The sequence below is a fragment of the Phyllostomus discolor genome, chromosome 2 (genome assembly GCF_004126475.2).
Source record: "Phyllostomus discolor isolate MPI-MPIP mPhyDis1 chromosome 2, mPhyDis1.pri.v3, whole genome shotgun sequence".
In the NCBI taxonomy this organism is placed as follows: domain Eukaryota; kingdom Metazoa; phylum Chordata; class Mammalia; order Chiroptera; family Phyllostomidae; genus Phyllostomus; species Phyllostomus discolor.
Window position 1 is genome coordinate 66,060,241 of NC_040904.2, and position 19,648 is coordinate 66,079,888.

General features: G+C 34.2%; 1 protein-coding gene across 8 annotated transcripts in view; it reads right to left on the bottom strand.

Annotated features, from left to right (window-relative positions):
• The window catches only part of ROBO1 (roundabout guidance receptor 1), a 1,159,940-nt gene that overhangs the window by 313,665 nt on the left and 826,627 nt on the right, over positions 1-19,648 (bottom strand). The gene's annotated exons all lie outside the window — the stretch shown is intronic.

Consider the following 19,648-nt stretch of genomic DNA (forward strand, 5'->3'; position numbering starts at 1 on the left):
AATTCACTCTGGTACATCGATTGTTATCAGTCTTTTCAGCTCCCTTCCAAGATGCCAGAAAGCATATACCTGCAAAGTTGAGGACAATGCATCCACCCTCTTTCATACTTTTAGGAAATCTCATGCAGAAAGGAATGCTCATGAATACCAACATCCTACCACAGTAAGACATTCTGATCTGAAAATATGAGGCATTTGGCAACTCTTCTAATCTGGGTGTGTTTACCTAATTCTCCACCACATGTTTCTGCAACCAATTTAATGCTCATCTCTTGCGGTTCTTTCGGAAACAAAGAAGCATCACCACACTGACATGATTTTTCATATGCTTAGAAATACTTTACCCATTTTAGTTAAAAGGTTAATGATATACTGACAACATGGTATCTCTAAACCTTCCATATCAAAGTGAATTATGACTACTGCCCTCAGAAATGTATGTCATTCAATATTATCAATTTATGTTTGATGACCTGAGCTTCGAACAGCCCAAGTGAGTGCTCAAAAATGGATCTTCAGCAGATCCCCTGAATGGGGGAGTTCAGTCATCTTCTAGGTCAGGCAGTGCGCAAGGCTCTAATGAAATACTGGGACATTCACATCACTGACACTTACTAGCCAGAGATGCGTAACTCTCATTTTTTAAGTTGAAGAATTAAGTGATCACATCAACAACACAAAAACAACAAGATCAAGTATAAAGGAAGTACATCCAAAGCAGATGGCCCTAACAGAAAGATGAACATGTCACAAGAACAACCTCATCAATACAAGAGAAAGGGAAGCTTATGTTCACGTTGTAAGCCAACCAAAGCTTTACTCTTCCCAGCTATTTACCTAGTGAATTGCCTTGTCGATATCTAGGCTTTAAAAGATGACTTATGCCATGTCAGAAGGTCCCAGTTATTGATCTCTCCAGGACATACTGGTCATGTTTTCTAAGAGGTCATATTAGGAATGTTTTCTTCACTTAAAGCCACTCAGTCTTTATATCACAGAATAAGTTGGGGAAGATTAAGCTAATATAGGTTAATTTTCTTAGGCATTCTTAGATGACAATAAAGGCAATAAAAAGAACAACAGCCATCTATCAATCAACTCCTTCTTTAGCTCATCCCAAATTTTACTGAAGATGTTGATTCTTGAGAATTTTAATCCTGTTTTAGCTTGATGTGTCCACAATGCATAGCTATCAAAGCCAAAGCTGAATCCTAAATGTAAATGTATGATCTCAATCCCCTTGACAGTGGCAGGATGAAAATGTAGGACTTGCACGTGTGAAGTGGAACTTCATGCAAAGGAATGTTAACATTTTACTGGTTCCTGTCTAATTGACTGCAGGTTAGGAAAACAAATAGAAAATAAAACATGAAAACTGTATAATTTAAAACATATTAACTGCCATATTAACAGTTATTTTTACCAAGAGACGTAAAATATATCATGCTTTGGCATTATTTTGTGAGATGGTAATTGTCTCGTGTACGAAATAAATTTTTCTTAAGTTTCACTTTTATAATTAAGAATCTCTCATGTTTAAGGAGAGCCTCATTAAACGTGAGAAGCAAAATAACATAGGGATTATGAACATGAGCAAAATGATTTAAACTACCTGAAAGGGAGGATAATAATACTTATTTAACTGAGATTTTGTACCATCTAGAAAATTTATAAATGTAAACCAGTATCTGGCACATAGTAAACACTTAGAGGTATTGGTTATTAACACAATTAACATAGCCCTTCACCTCAACTTCATCCTCAACTTCAAAAAACTTAGCTTGTAATCTCTAATAAAGTTTTACTAAGGGTTAATTTATTCCACTGCATTAAATAGAAATAAACTAATTATGCTAGCTTGGATATTAAAATCCAATATTCTTCCTTTGGGTCTGGATCAGAATTTCAGTGATGGTGCTCCATATACAAATACAATTTCCATAGCTAAGTACTCTCTCTATGGTGCTTAAAAAGATTCCAAACAGCCAAGAATGAATTTAAGCAGTTTAATTAGCCACTTATGTCAGATATATGAACCATTTTTGTAAACACTGAGTGCAATATGGGTTATTTTGGAAAGATTCTCTGTAGTACAATAAACACCCCAAATGGAATGTCTCTGAAATAATATGATTCTGTTCTCAAATAAGTCCACCTCTTAAAAACTCAGAATTTTAGTAAGGTAACAATTATAAAAAGAAAAGGGTTATAGGTAGCAGAATACAAATGGGCATGTTTGCATACAGTATTTTTCACAGTTCATTGCCACAAAAACACACTTTTGGATAGGAAACAAAATCTGGCATAAACATTTAAATTTCTCAAACAACTATTACATAAAGGGAAGACAGCATATTTTAAAGAGCAAAAAAAAAGCTATAGCCATCGAATGAATGAATTATATAAAAGTCTACCTAGGTTTCTGTGGGATGGAGGGCATGTAAAGCCAGCCAACAGACTACATGCTGTGAGAATGCAATCTAAAACTAAGGCTAAAATGTCCTTCAAATATAAAGACCGAACTATGTAATCCCTTTTGGGAATGGTTTCCCCATAAAGCAGAAATCTCTGGGAAAATCATGGAGGTATGTACCTTCTGGAAGCAGGCTTCCTCCTTGCCACAAGTGGTCATGACCTACACCCACCAGTTTGTGACAGACTGACCATGCAAAAAAAAAAAAAAAAAAAAAACACCCACTGAAAAATATTAACAAAATACACAAATTATTAATTTTAAAGACAAGAACATAAAAAAACATGAGAAAGATCATAAACATGGCCATCAGAATTGATTAAATGTCAAGGTCTTGCTCCCTCCTTCCTTTCTCTCTTCTCTCCCTACTTGTTTATTTGTATAGAACCACTATCTGCTTCTGAGATACTAAGATATCACTGATTACTTAATAAATATAACCACCTCTTATCTGTACAGTGCCTATCTCTGACCTTTCCAAATTACTTTCCAATAGTTACCAATTATGTAATTACTATATAAGATAGCAAATAGCATTGTTTGTGTGCAGATAAGAAAATGAAGTCACAGAGGTTAAGAGGCACTAACAAGTAATTAGGAAAGGCCTAGTAATCAATCTCAAGTGTTAAACTTACAGTACATTCATTCACCAAATATTTTCTTGAGTTTTTTTGTACCAGGCACTATTCTAGATCAGCAATGATCCAGAGTGGCAGGGTCTGTGTCCTTTGGAACTGATAATGCAGGAGGGGAAATCAATGGGTAACGATATAACCTCCTTCAACAGATCTCAGCTCTGTTTTGCTTTTTGTTTGTTGGCTGGGTTGGTTTGATTGTTTGCAAGTCATATACTTTCACAATGGGAAAGGACTTAGACTCCTCCTCATCGGGGGCTGTATATAGCATTGTAGGTTACCATTGGGCAGATTCCAAATAATAAGCTGAATTGGAGAACAAGCTTTGAGAGTGTATAACTCTAAAGCAGCCACCTCTTTTGTATAAAATCTAAAGCCTATTAAGGGTTAAATGATAAAAGGATTGGGAAGAAGGCAGTGCCCCTTATTCCAGAAGTAGTTACTCCTCTCTCAAGCCACCTCTCTCACTCATCAATTCTAGATCCTTTGACCCTTCACCTACATGAACATCACTAGCTCAACAGCTTTCATCATGAACTAATTCTGCAGTTCCTGAAACACTTGAATGAAGAGATGGAAATAGTCCCTTGATACAGGGACTTAACCTGTGAAATTAATGACCTATGATATCAAATTGGCAAATACTTCATTTAAAACAGTTATATGTTCTATATGCAACATTACAGAGATACTACCTCAACTCCTCAAAAGAGGGGAGTATTTCAAAGTGTAAATAAGGCTATTAGTAAGCCAAAGTAAAAAGTATATGTATACGTACACACACATATACATATATATACACATGTTATAAAATATTACTTGATGGATCTGAAGAAATGGTGCTTTTGAATAATAAAATAGTGATTATAAAGACATGTACACTCAAATTTTCTTATGCACACTTAGTATCCTAAAATGTAAGTTACCTCTAAATTTGAATCTATAATTTCAAATTAAATATTAATCAAAGGCACAATTATATCAAACTAATTTCACACATTGCCATTTTAATGAATAAAAGCAAACTGAGGTATAAATGGTAAGAAAAATAATCCATAATAACTTTGAGCTAATTGTCACAGTAATTGTAGCATTTCACAGTAAGGTGGAGGGAGGGAATTTCTTTTGTTCATATTTTCCCTACCCAAAATTTCATAAATAAATCATGTTTCAACCCTATTTTAAAAAATCAAAGAAACTTTGATTCTTTAAAACATTTAAAAAAAGCCTTTTTTTTTCTTTTTTTTTTTCTTTTTTTTCCATATTTTTTTTATTTTTTTGAAGATTTTATTTATTTATTTTTAGAGAGGGAAGGGAGGGAGAAAGAGAGAGAAACAGACAGAAACATCAATGTGCGGTTGCTGGGGGTCGTGGCCTGCAACCTAGGCATGTGCCCTGACTGGGAATCGAACCTGCGATGCCTGGTTCATAAAAAAAAAGCCTTTTTGAACTATAACTGAATCCATAGAACACAATAAAATATTTCCAAAATTTATGTGGCAGGGGCCACTAACTGTTGTAGTACATTGAAAGGATTATCATCAGCACAACTAAGTCAAACAAAAGAGTAGTTATAACACCAACAACTGTCCTAGTAACTGAATTTTACATCTTACTTCAAGCAAAAAAAAAAAGAACGTTCTAACATAATGAAATACTTAATATTTTAAATATTTAAATGTTTATTCTAATTTATATAAAAATATTTTTAAACATTCATATTAAAATTTTACAGCAAATTTTCATATCTCATTAATTTTTAAGTTTAACATTGTAAGAGAAAAGCAGGAATTCCAAAATTTTGGGAAGGATTCTATGTGGCCATACCTTTGATTTGTACTCAAGCAACATGTGTTAGATTATTAAAAGGAACACTGGGGCATCACGTTATACCACATAGTTAAGTATAATTGTTAAAGAAAAGTTTGTTCCATTTAGGTTATCTAACAAAGTAGGGAAAAAGTGATGCTTATTTCTATGATGTATATCCATACATATTTCTTTTTTAATATCCATGCATAGTATCTGCTTTTTAGCATAAATTTTTAAAAATTTAATTTTATTTTAGATATATGAAATTTTATAATGTGAGCTAATCATCAGGATATGTTTTAAAATAAATTAATATTGTACTTGAAGCTCTTCTCAGAAAAATTATCTGAGATGTGCACAGATTTCACTTCTCATTAGAGTTGTTTTATAGAGAAAGAATTGTTTCTAAATAGGAGGAAAATGAGGAACAAAGCAGACCAGGCAGAAAATTATCAATACTTTGTGCAATCTCTCATTTTAACTGGAGAAACATAATACTAAATTGTGCAACAGCAACCAATATAACGAAAAACTTTTTTTTCATTGTTGTTGGCAGGAGGGGATCACTTTTACAAACAGAGATCCAGTAATAACACATCTTTGTGACTTGTGCTAGGTACAGATAACACAACAATGTTTAGATTTAAGTGGGAAATACTGACAAGTAAACTAATTGCAGTACAGGAATTATATACTACGATTAATATAAGGTGGTGTGGGTAAAGTTAACCTTGATTGAGGGAGGAGTGAAATATACAGAAAAGGAGGCCTAGAGGAAGTGATGGCTCTGCTGAGCTCTGAAATAAGAAAGTTTTTCCAGCTCAGCAGGGCAGGGATAGAGAGCATGAGTTCTAGGCCAGAATGCCAGACTCACACAGATTCTTACAAGTCATTGTAAAGAGTTTAGAGTTTAAAAGGGGCAACTGAGAATCTCTGAGTGAGCAACCAAGAGACACAGATCACATTTTACTTGTAAAAAAGTATTATAAGTATCTAGGTAAGAAATGATAGTAATAATAATGAGAAGAAAGGCAAGGGTGTTGGAGATAAGTGGAAAATTCTAAAGCTACTCAGGAAAAAAACATCAGCAAGACTTGCAAGAAAAAAAAAATCAGCGAGACCTGGTGATCAACTGATGTGAAGAGATGAAAAGAAAGGAGCAAAGTATCAATCTCAGATTTCTGATCTGCAGGGCTAGATGGACCGTGGTATCATTTTTCTGGTTGAGAAATAACAGAGAAAAGGCAGGGATGGAAAAGAAGGTAAGTCTCACTGTGCACATCTGAGCTAGAGGTCTTACAAATACAGCTGAGTGTAGAATTCTACACTAGAGATAAGAGAACAGGGAGCAAATCAGGACAACACTGGTAACTGAATACAGAGAGGTAGGTAGCCCACAGAGCAAACAGGGAACAAATCCTCCATGAACTTGAGCATTTCACATATAGGCCAAGAAAGGCTCACCCAGATAATTAAGAAGAAAATCAATAACATATATGTAGTTGATCTTGCTACCTGCCTATGAAATATCCATTCTCTGTTCTTCCCTTCAACAAAATACCAATTTTTGTTTGGAGAAGACATGGACCAGTTACAAACACATCTCTCCAAGCACCTTTGAAACAAAGAGTGGCCAGGTAACTTAGTCCTAGCCATTGAGTTGTAACAGAATTCTATAAATATCTGGGACATCCAAGATATTTATAGGTTTCCTGATTTTTTTAAAAAAAAAGGATGCTGATTTTGTATATTCCACCTTCTAGTACAGTACAAAGAGGAGATCCTGAGAGGTGCAGTAGTCACCTTGAAACCACAGGGAGGAAAGCCACATACTAAGGTTGGCAGAGCAGAAAACAGAAGGGAGCTAGATCCTCAACTTCTTGGAGCCACCATACTTTTGTTGTACAGCCTTCAACCAGAATCAAATTTACTGTATTTTTTTACTATAAGACGCACTCCCCCACCCCCAAATTGGGGAGGAATAATGGTTGTTAATGCTGATGTTCAGTTCTATTTACATTTATATTGGTGAAATATTGTTATTTATGATATTAAATATTTTACCACATTTTTCGCTTCAAAATTTTTTCCTACTTTCTTCCTCTAAAACCTATGTGCGTCTTATGGTCCAAAATTACAGGTATGCCTATTTGGTTAAATTGCCTGACTCTGGTTACATGCAGGAGGATGTAATGCTGACCTAGCTGGGGGCGATGACATCCTGAGAAAGAGAATGTTTCACAAAGAAGGCCAATTGTGACAAACACTTGCAAGAGATAAATTATACTCATTATAAAAAGCAACATTTGGAAAGCTAAGGTCAAAGCTATTGAGAGTAACAGGATATTAGTGAGGGAAAGTGTAAAGCCACACACAGTGCTAAGCACCTCATTGCAAGATTTAGCAAAGCACCATATTTGAATTTTAGTATGTTGGGAAATTTGAATGGATTAAACTGAATTCCTGTAATAGCCTTCAAGGTACTGATGTAAGAGAAGAAAACTTCCCTGGAAGAAAAAATGAAAATATAATAGTATATTATATTCTTACTTGTATGTCCTTAAAACGAAGGCACCACACACCTGAACCCGAAGCAGGTACCTCTGAAATTGTATGTCCACTCACTGATACCAAATATTAATGTTTATCTAAAACATTTTCTGAGAAAACCAATTTTTTCTGAAAAAAATTTTAGCAGTTTATATAAGTGTTGGAATCATAATAAATTAGATCCCCTACTCATGTTTCATATCATTCATTATTTTAAAAACTCTGAGGTCTTTTGGAAAAAGATATTTAAACATAAAGTTTGTATATAGAAGTATTTCCAAATTATTTTTAATAGGTCATAGAATCAATTCACTGTTTTATATATATGTGCATATCACACACACACACATATATATATCTTCAACTGAGGACATGCTTATTGATTTTAGAGGAAGGGGGACAGAGAGAGAGAGAGAGAGAGAGAGAGAGAGAGAGACATCAATGTGAGACAGAAACATGGATCAGCCGTCTCATACACACCCAACAGGGAACCAAACCTGCAACCTTGGCATGTGCTCTAACAGGGAATCAAACCCAGGATATTTTGGTTTATGGGATGATACCCAACCAACTGAGCCACACCAGCTAGAACCACTGCAACATGTTTGAAGAAGTCCACAATGAAATATTTAAATGTGAGTCATGTCAGTAACAGTAGCTTTATAAAACCTCACACATATATCTGTTATGAAAGAGATGCCATGTACTAATATATGGAGAATACCTATCATTTCACAAATATTTAGTGGATTTTAAATCTAATTATGTACGAAAAGATGACTGACTCTGGGAGCTGAAAGCTCATTCTAAATGTAACCATATATGGCATTAGTTTGTCAGCTTTCACCTTCTTGAAAAGAAGAGATACATTCTTCAGGACCACAAAAACTGAAGGAGGAAACCTAATAATATGCCTAGCACAGGAAATAGCACGATACAACAGCTACCATTTATAGAGTGCTCTGTCGGCCAGACACTGTTCTAAGCACTTTATGTGTATGCACATCAATTTATCAAACCCTCTCGAAACCTCTATAAGGGGAATAGAATTAATATCCCCATTTTACAGGTGAGGAAACTGAAGCATATAGAAGTTAAATAAATTCACCAAGGTCATAGAGCTATGCTAATGAAAATTTATTGAGTTTGTTGGGAACAAAATTTGCTTTAACTTAATGACTGAATTATTTGTAACTAACTATGAACAGTTTCTACGATGTACTCTACTGCCATGGTACAGGTTTAATAGAACCCAACAGTAAAGTTTTTTTTAAAAAAAGAACCCATTACATTAAAACAACATAAACCCTTCTTGGAGTAGGTCATTAAAAATATATTGTTATTCACCTGGGATTGATGATTAAAATTTTGAGGGATGTTTAAAGAATTATAACCAACATAGTTCAGGGGAAAAAATTCATGGAAAAACATACAGAGACCTAAATGGTAATTACTTTTTAAAAAGAGAAAGAAGGAAAGAAAGGAGAAAATGCTAACGAATTGACTTTATTGCCAACCAATCTTAGTGTCTGACCACAGAATTAAGGTTCTTCAAGTTTTTAGTTTTACTGATTTGGGCTAAAGATGAGAACAGCAGAAAGAAGGCAACAGTCAGCATGTTCTCAATCCACTGGCCACCGAAATATTTCTCCAGTCCTGTGGAATTTTGTATCATTGCTACTTTTTTTCCTGACATAATCCCAAAGGAAAATATACTATAATAATATTTTCCAAGAATTCCCTAAAACAAGATTCAACAAGGTTGCAACCTGTGCCACACTTCCACTATAGAACAAAGAAAAGTCACTTGGGTAAACTCGGGCAGGTGCTGAGTTATATGAGCAAAATGTTCTCTGTGTCCTTCCATGTCAAACAGACATATCCATTTTCTGGTGTCTGAGATAAGAATTTGATTAGAGGTAACTTAATGTTACTCAATCTAGAAAAAGTACAGTATTATCTAGTAAAGAGATACAGGCTGATGGAGACGGGGCAATTGTGACAGAATCTAAATCCTTTGGGGAGGGGCCATTTTTCCCATTTTCTTTTTAACTTTCTGGCTTTTTTTTTCTTCAAAGTTTTACTCCTTGATTTAGTGAATCAGACTGAAAATGTCCCCATTAGGCATGCTAAATAATTTGGTCATAAACTTTTATTTCTCTTGACAAGTATAAAATGTCATACACACTATTAAAATTTCAATTTAGACTCTGGTTAAATATGACACAACTTAAAATGCTCCTAAAGCTACAATTTCCACCTCGGATACTAAGAGACTGAGGTGAAAAGCTGTTTTATTTATAATCAGAAACCCAAATTGGACATCAGATATACTTGATTAATAATCAGGTCCCACATAATGATCTTCAAACATGAGCAGCTATTAAAAAAATGGCTTTTTTCTTATCACTTAGCATGTAAAATGAAAGACTTACACTGTAGCATAGGATTTAAGTAAATTTAAGTTATAACTCTGTGTTAACATGTGCTAATGCATATGAAGGACAGTGATGATGGAGGCTAGATACTCTTTTGTTCTGAAACTCTTTTAATGCAACAAATGATCTTCAGATAATTCAAACTAAAAGTCAATAAAATAGATGAAATGACTTCCAGTACAGACCCTTCCTGCACAGTTTAATTTCTGTTAATAAAACCCAGTTTTTCTATAGTTTTCATGATAGAAAACATAAAGTAAAAGAATTTAGCATTTCACTTTTGGGTTATGTTAAGTAAATGCAGTCTTCCATGAATTTATGTCAAAACACCAAAGATGATTTCATGTATTATTTTCCTTGATAAACACTGGTATGGACATTAATAAAGGTTTAACACCTTACGAGTGGCAAACATTCCTCTACGGGAAACATTTTCTTTTTCCTTCTCCATCTAGGAAAATGTATTTCTCTGCTCTTCGAAAGTTAATCCCTAACATACCAGTACACCCCCACCCCCTCCACACACTGTGCTCACAAGCTGGCTCTGGCTTTCTCCCCCCACCTCTCTCTTCCCCTCTCTCTTTGTCTCTCTCTTCATTTCTGCTACTGACTTGCTGTTTCTACCAGTCTCTTTCATGTCCCTCCCAATTCTCTCCCGCCCCACCCCTCACTGTTTTAAAAACCCGCGACAATTCACCTAACCATCATGTTTTATATGCTTCTCTTAAAAAAAAAAAAAAACTAAAAACAAAAAAGAGAAATCAACCACACTGGACTCACATTCCCAAAAGTTACGTTCGGCTCTAAGGAAGTATTAGGGATCCATCAGCACCAGTTTGGAACAATGTGCACCTGTGCTTCTCAAACCTGAATTTTATGAGTCACCCTGGAACATTATTAAAATACAGATTCTGATTCAATCGGTCTGGAGAATAGCCCAACATTCATCATCTCTCATTTGCTTCCAGGTTATCTATCCTCCAATCCAGTGCTGCTGGTCCATGGTCGTATTGTAGGAGGAGCCTCTATCTACTGCCTGTGGTAGAATCAGTCCTTCCCACACCTGAGTCTGTCTCCCCCACAGCGCTAGATACGACATGACCATCCACCTGGGTTTCTTCTCTTGTTTATCCCCCTATCTTGTCTAATTATTTCAGCAACTAGATTTCCAGTTTTTACATCTTATTTTAACTACGTTTTTATTTAAAAATTTATTTCATCAGACACAGACCAAAGCAATGGTTGTGATGAAAAATTTAAAAGATTACATGCTGTCATTTCCCTTTGTTCCTCATCAAATTTACTTCATTAAATATAAATCTACTGAATATGACAACAGCTTTAGCTATACAGATTACTGGCAAAGGATAAGAATGAAGATAATTCTACTTAATACTTACTTTGTGGAATTTTTTTTCCTTAACCAGAAAAAAAAAAAGTAAGGATGGTTAGGTCCTGTCTTGTGGATGTAAAATTTCTCTGGGGGCTTCAGAAAACCACTTCAGGTACTGTCAACACCATTTCCTTATCAGTCAGGAAGTTTAAACCTCTTCTTTTCCTATCAGATAGTCATTCTGGTTGATGTTACTGGGGGTGGGGGTGGCAATTACTACACTTACAGAGCTATTTCTATACTTTCAGAACCTAAAAAAAGGAACTCACTTGGATTTTTGTACTGCCACAAGTAAGCCAAATTCCCTGAATACGGTTATCCTCAGAAAAGATACTTAAATATCCCAGAACCTTGGTGGGAGGAGCGGGGTACCTCCCAGGAAAGTAGTGTCCACTGACTACGACGTTCTAAGTATTGCGCTTTCGGTTGAGTGAGAGCATGTGAACAGCTTGACTTTACAAAGTGATTGTGTGGGAAATGAATGGAAGGTGGGTTAGGCCGTTCCTTGAAGTGGCAATGTGATGTTCATTGCACATGGAATAAAAGACCCCCAAGTCACATGTTAGGTCATTTCATTTGTAAGTTGCCAGGCATAATAATGCTAGGCACTTGGGTCACAGAATGGTTCTAGAGGTGACCCTCAAGCTGACTGTCAGGACTGACCAGTGAAACAGGAAGAGAAGCACATTCAGGACTGAAGGAACAGAGAAAAGTGCAATTTCTTGGGACTGTGGTGAGCTGGAGTATTCTGAACTACTGTTAACCATTCAAAGTTAACATAATTTAGTGCACATTGTCAACTCCACTTGCATGGGCATAGACTTGACCTTGACTTTGCCATCACCAATAACTGCATCTCTTGCAAAATCTTAACTTCTGTCTCATCCACCAAAATTAAGCCAATCTCTAAATCTATCTAATCCTCGATGTTCTCTTCATGTCTTTTACTACCACTTACTTCAAACTAGTACTGCCTCCTACCTGGAACGCTGCGAGAGCTTCCTAATTGGTTTCCCCAATCTTTTTGCAACTCACTCTCTACACATGTAGTACTAAAGTACCACATCAGTGACATATTAAAATGTAAATCAGATCATATCATCTCCACCATGGCCTAAAAATCTTCTGTGGCTCTCACTGCACTATAGTCAAACACCATTAACCTGGCTAGAGGCCCCTGAATGATCTGCCCCTAACTATCCCTCTAACTATTTTCCTTATTCATATTAATCATTTTTCATTTTCTTAAATATGCCCAAGTCTATTATTTTCTCATGGCCTCTTAGATGTAATGTTCTTTTTGACTAAAATGCTTTTTCTTTTGTTCTGGACCTTGGTAATACCCAGACATATTTCAGCTGTGAGCTTGACCCCGATCCTTCCTGGTACTTGTCACAATTTCTAAGCATAAAGTCACTGCATATAAATTGCTGTATAGTGGGGATTGGATTATCACACCAGTTCCCACTGTACTGTAAGTTTCATGAAGGCAGAAACTATCCTTTTGCTTCACAACTGAATAGCAGGAACTAAGCAGAATGCCTAGAAAGAATTATTTAGGGAAAACCACCAAATTTTTCAGGTAAACTGTATCTTGGTATTCTTCATTATTTTATTTAATGTTTGTTATTTTAAAAATGACATTTTTAATGCACACACTGTGTAACAAGAAACAGAAAAACTTTTGTGCCCCCAGACATTCGATAGTACTGTATTCTTACTTGACACAAAAAAGGTACAACTGATCACTAATGACAGCTTAAGTTAATCTATACTGTATTAATTAAAATTAAAATTAATTGTACTAAGAAGTTTTAGGAATGTTTTACTAAATAAACTTACCACTGAAGCAAAACTTTTAAAGTAAATACAAATGATTCTCAAGTTACTCTGTATACGTGGGAAAGTCTTCTAGCATTTAACCATAAGTAAATTAGAAGGATTAAATCAGGTATTATGATGATAAGATTTAAGAGATAACTAGATTCATCTTGTTATTTTATTATTTTTTTAAAAGAAAGTAGTGTTGATATGAGGAGACATTGCCAAGAATTTCCTGTAGATTATTAAATAGTGAATTGATTTTCTGTATGCCTCAAGGGACTTTTTATCTAAGCATCAAGTAGTGTTGAAATAATCATCTGAGTAATTTCAGCATGCATGAACATCATCTACTTCTTGAGAAAATAAAAAGAGTGGCTCATGAGACTGGTAATGGCATATATAACCTTTAATCCCAAGGTTACTGAATTGAATCTGGTCCAGAACCTCTACCTAGCACTATTAAGCAGACAGAAACGGTTTTGTAGCATCTAACCTAGACAGCACAATTGTTCCCTTTAGTTGTTATGCCATAGCTACGCGTTCCAACACATCCGATGTCTTTCTTGGCCATCTGAGAAAAAATGGAATATTAAAATGGTTTTCCTTACATATAGGAATGTTAGGATATCTAGAAGGCTATCCACCAAAATTGCAACAGCAGTGGGTTCTAAGTAATGAAGTCACGAAACCATCATGTATTTAAAAGTGTGTTACAGTGAACACATATTAGTTCTATAAACAGAAGTAAAATTTTAAGTTACTTAAAAATAATCTCTAAGCTTATTAATCATCTCCCTTAACCTGTGATAGGAAGTAAAGAAAAGAAATTGTATAATGTGTCCCTAACTCTAAAATCTTTCCATAAATTTGCTAATGATTAATATACAGCAGTTATGTGAACATATATCTTGAGCCTATAATTTAATTGTTTAAGAGTAGTTTTAAAGTAGAATATATCATGTTAGTTTTCATGAGTGAACAGTACATACTCTGACACAGCCATCCCCTCTACCACCAACATCCAAATGCTCAGCAAACTTTGTCCTTTTCTGCTAAAACACCCACTGAAACTCAAAGCTCTTTACGCCCGTCATCACTACCATCTCCTGCATGCATTGCGGAATATGGGTTTTTGCTTTCATATTCATATTTAATACTCCTTGGAAAACAGAACAAAAATTTGAAAAGAATCTTTATGTGCTTTCAAAAGAAAAGACAGCTATCTTCTCTATTCATGGGGCAGCCAAAGGATCCTGCTCTTTATCAACAAATACAGAATTAACACCACATTCACTTGAAGATATAATATCTACACTTCACTTATCATAATACAATTGAAATCTAGTATTTGGATGCAAGGATGCAACAAGTGGTCAGACAGACTTATTACTTACATCATTGTGATGTCATGATTTTTCCCTGATTCTCTGATTTTGAAGATGATAAAGTAACTATAAACTCAATAAAAAAGCCAAAAATAATTGTTATAAAAGGCAGTGCTATGGCCTGAATATTTGTGTACCAGCCCCCCCACCCCCAAATTCGTATGTTGAAGCCTCAATGCCCATTGTGATAATATTTAGAGGCGGGACCTGTGGAAGGTAATTAGAGTTAAATGAGTTCAGGGAGGTAAAGCCACCCCGATTGGATTGGTTCCCTCATACATGAAAGAAAGAATCAGAGTGAACTCTCTCCTCCGTAGGGGAAACCAGGAAGAACGCTCACCATCACTGACCATACTAGCGGCCTGATCTCTGCTTTCCCATCCATCAGAACTGTGAGGAATAAGTGCTTGTTGTTTAAGCCACCCAATATATGTTATTCCTATTACGGCAACTCAAACTGACTGAGCAGGCAGCAGCAAAAGAATATATTCTGATTGACAGTAAAAGCTCAAGTTTTTAATAAACATAATCATGTCACAGACCTTAGCAATATTGCTTCTTAATAAATATATAAATTTCAAAAGAAAAACTGATTATTCCAATTGCAAAAGTTACTAAAATTATTTTTATTTGTTCTTTAAACAAAAATGATTTGAGTCAATACTATTAGCATGTCCTATGTTAGCAATAAGGATCCAAAGGTCAATTTCTGATACCACTGATTTCAATTCAAGATGAAATTTAAGATATTCAACACATGCTTTACTTAACCTGAAATTAATTTAAGAAAATATAATTACTGAAGCATTTTATTCAAATTTTAATGTATTAACACGCATATCTTCAACTTCATAATGATGTCAAAACTGACTCTATTTTTGAAGTAAGGAGCATCTGATCCCATCTATATAAATAATTCTAGTGTCTGACCATACTGGAACTAAACAGAAAGAAGCAGTGAAAACAACAGCATCAACAATTAGATTTATGATTTATAATTATGTGCCAGTCACTTTGCTACACACTTCATATGCATTATTTCATTTAAGCATGAACTAATTTTGAAACAAAGAGTCAGTGTATTTTAGAATATAAGTGTACAAGCAAGTGAAAAGATATTGTAAAATCATGAAATTACATGAGCCTTTAAAATCCTTCCTGTAAATATGAAAACAAAAATAAGATATATACAAAGTAAACAAACAGTATTTTAGAGATGCAATGTAAAAGTTTCAACTTCAAAAATAAAAAGTCTATCAGGGAACAGTGTGTGTGTGTGTGTGTGTGTGTGTGTGTGTGCAAGCAATCAATCAATATTTTATAATATAATGGCATAATCTATTTCCACATGCTTATCTGAACAATTTCATCTCTAAGAGTAATCCTCCCTTTCATCTCCCATGGTCCACATTTTGAAAAGATATTCTACTGTACCTAGGTAAATAAATACATGACTACTTAGCATACATGGTCAGTTCACTTTCCCATTTCCCCCAAATGAGGAAAATTGGATAATTCAAATTCGAAGTCACTTTAAGGAGCAGCAGCTTCAGTGTTAATAACAACAAGAGATCATAATGTACTCTACGTTGTGGGAAAACAGTACTTCAAAACACAAACACTCACCTCAAAGTCATTTACTAAAAAGCACTCTAGTAATAAAATGTGGTGTAACTTAATCTTTGATTAATTGGAAAAAAATATTTTTTTTTCAAGATAGTTCTTCTGTGATTTTGCTGCTAAGACAGCTTGCAGATGTCTACCTAGTCTGAAGGGAATTTCCCTTCCTCTGGAGAAAACAGTTTCAACAGGAAACAAACAGCCATATGCTGACTGTGCACTGCTTGGCAGATGACGTAGAGAGCCATGGTTTACAATGGGAAGCATAAGGGTCTGGGTTCAGATGAATTTTCCTTAAAATCCAATGCAATTACTCAAGATCAAATTATTTATTAAATATTAAGTTGTACAAAAGAATGGGATCTGGTATAAAATGGAGTTTTAAATTTTATAATCGATAATGTTGGTTATAGGAGATTAGAGCCATAAATATTTTCCTCAGAGTTAGCAGATTCTCAAATAAAGCTAATACAAAACAAACCAAAAAATATTACTTGCAAGACCATTTTAAAAGCTGAGTTTAAAACTGAATTAAATAATGAGTTTTCATAAACCTCAGAAATAGCAATACCTTCCAATCTTTCTAACTTAATGCCCCCACCAAGACATATCATTCTGGGTTTGCAAAGAAAAATAATACATACAAAACAAATTTTAAAATGTACCTATGATTAGGAATTATTTTCTTTTATAGATGTAATCTTCTAAAAATTCCCATGTAGAAATTTTAGGTACAAGGATTACTATATATTTCTTAGCATTCTAATTTTCAGACTTTACAATTGGGTGGATACGTTTGACCAGATCAAAACTAAGTTTGCAAGAGCAAGGGCGACAGCCCTCACCACTGTGCCAGGATCAGTGCCGGAAGGCTGGCCAGAGCCTGCACCCTGTGTCTGACTGACCTGGTCATGATTAGGATTTACACTGAAGCTGACTGTCCTAAAGATGACCAATAAATACAATTCTTTTGGTGCATTATTTCAATTTAAGTAAATATTAAAAATATAATATAAGAATATTATTATTTCTATACAGAAACAAAAGGTTTTAAATGACATTCCACATCCTTTTTTTCCAATGTTTGAGAGATTGACAATTGTTAGGAACCAAGAAATCCAGTTGTTGTTACAGCTGTAAAACTTGGTTTAAAGGCAAATAAAACAGATACATGTTTTCAAAAGAACTGCCTACAACTGTGCTGTGAAACCTGTGTCGCCTCAAGACACTTTTGTTGATGCTATTACTTGAGGCTACAGCTTCACTGAGAAATCTGATGCAATCCTTGCCTTCCTGGGTCTGAACCTTCGGGAAGAAGAACAGTTCTCACTGAACTTCTGATACCTAAACTAAAGAATAAAAAAAAAAAGTAGTAACATTCTCCAAGAAAAAAATAAAACCAAACTACAACAGTAGTTTATAGATTTAACCTACATCAAATATGACCGACCCATGTTCCCCGGCCCCCTCCTGCACTGGTTATTTATGCGTATTACTAAATGCCTGGATGTGAGGACACAAACACATTTAAAAATGGTGAACAAACAGCAACCACTGTTTACAATTAATAACTAAAATACATATGACTTCAATTCCTGTGTATCTATCTACTTGTATTGTGCTGAAACATAAATTTACTAAATAATAGCTTCCAAATTTTTTAAATACATAAAACCATTTTAACTGCAAAGTGCTTATTTTTCAATATAACTTGTGTCCAAATAATATAATGTACCCAAATAAAAACATGTTAATTATTACAATTAAATCAGTATAAAAATTATTGGAAGTAAACACTATTCAAACACTTTTCAAGGTTTTAAATAATTACCTTATCACTAACAAGGATCCTTATTATCAAACTATCCTTATTAATATCAAACTATATTAGATAAATATATAATATATACATTTCTCTCTTTTCTGTATATGAATTATTGCTGAATATGATCTTTAAAGTATTATTTTAAAATACTTTAAAGCACTTTTAATGAATTTTAGTCAGGAAACCATAATATTATTTTTTCTCTGGAGCTTGAAAACATTTGGGAGACATAATGAGGGCTATCATCAAAATTTGTGAATCATGCATTATTAAGAGACTACATATTTGAATATATTACTGGTAAAAGTTATATAACGATCTATTGTCTGCTCTCAATTCCATGAAGTTATATTTGATGACTTAGACTGGAACAGCTTTTTCCATAATGAACTCTCAAGGCAACAGAGCATCTAGCTCAGAAAGAGAACTGGAAACTTAAGAGTGTTTTTTAAAATATTGACACAAAAACCAGATTAGAAAAGACAGCTCTCTAAATCCCAGTGCATTAAGGCTATCTTGATCATCTGAGGAAAAACTAAAGATGTTTTGAAAAGGAAGTTCTAGAGGGTAAGCATTTAGACCTTCTATTAAAGTCTATAAGCTTTTCCGTTTTAATTCTGACAACAATAAGGATACAAGTAAAGTAGAAAATATAGCACAGAAACACAAGATAACCTTTGATATTTCTGTCAGTACACACTTCATTTATAAGAAACTATAATTCTGAAGAATAAACAATTCCTCTTGATCTTCCCTCCTGATCTTCAGTTCATTACCTACCTAAAAAAGGAGATGGCCTAGGTTATCTATGTCATCTTTCTTGATTCTCCAAATTTTTTTCCAAATACTAATTTAAATGTGTCTCTACAGGTAATAATTAATCTTAAATATCAACATGTCAAAAGTAAAAAAAGATCCTCATCTCATAAGTTTCAAAGATGACTTTATCAAAACACAGTGAATGTCCTTCTATGAGTTGCATCTTTGAACTTCTTTTGCTTGCTCTATATTTAGAGCTGGTTTAGGAAAAGAAAAACAGCTTTCTGTTGAGATTATAGATTTCATACATTCATTGATTTAGTACTAAGACCTGGATCAAGGTAATATGAGAAAATACAATAATGTCATCATCAATTAACTGTGAATGGAGAAATATAAACATGGGTTTCAAGTAAATGTTTTTAAAAATGTGAATGGCTACTTCTGACAGTTTTAAATGATTAATTTTTTTAATTTTCTCCAAATTTTGTTCTTTTTATCAGAAATCCTTGGCAGTCTGTCTCTGTTTAAGTACTACTATGTGGTTCTGTGAGTGCAATCAAATCATCTAAATGTTCAGGGGCTGATTTCACATAATAAAATGATTGAGTTAAAGTAATCTGTCTCTAAATTCCTTTCTATTTCTATAATTTTATAATTATCTGTGATTCCGAATACTCAAGATCTAGTTGAATGTTGGAGACATTGTTAGAAATTATGAAAATCAATTATATAATTAAAATCCTGAACACAAATTATAACAAAATATCAATCATCATATAAATATATCATTATGTACAGTTTTCCATATAATCACGTATAAGCTTAAAATAAATTCCACCTAAATTTCATTTGTCTCTCCAATCCCTATCCATTCTCAGTTTCTGTCACATACTCTGTATATACATATACACAGTGGGACTATTTCAAAGGA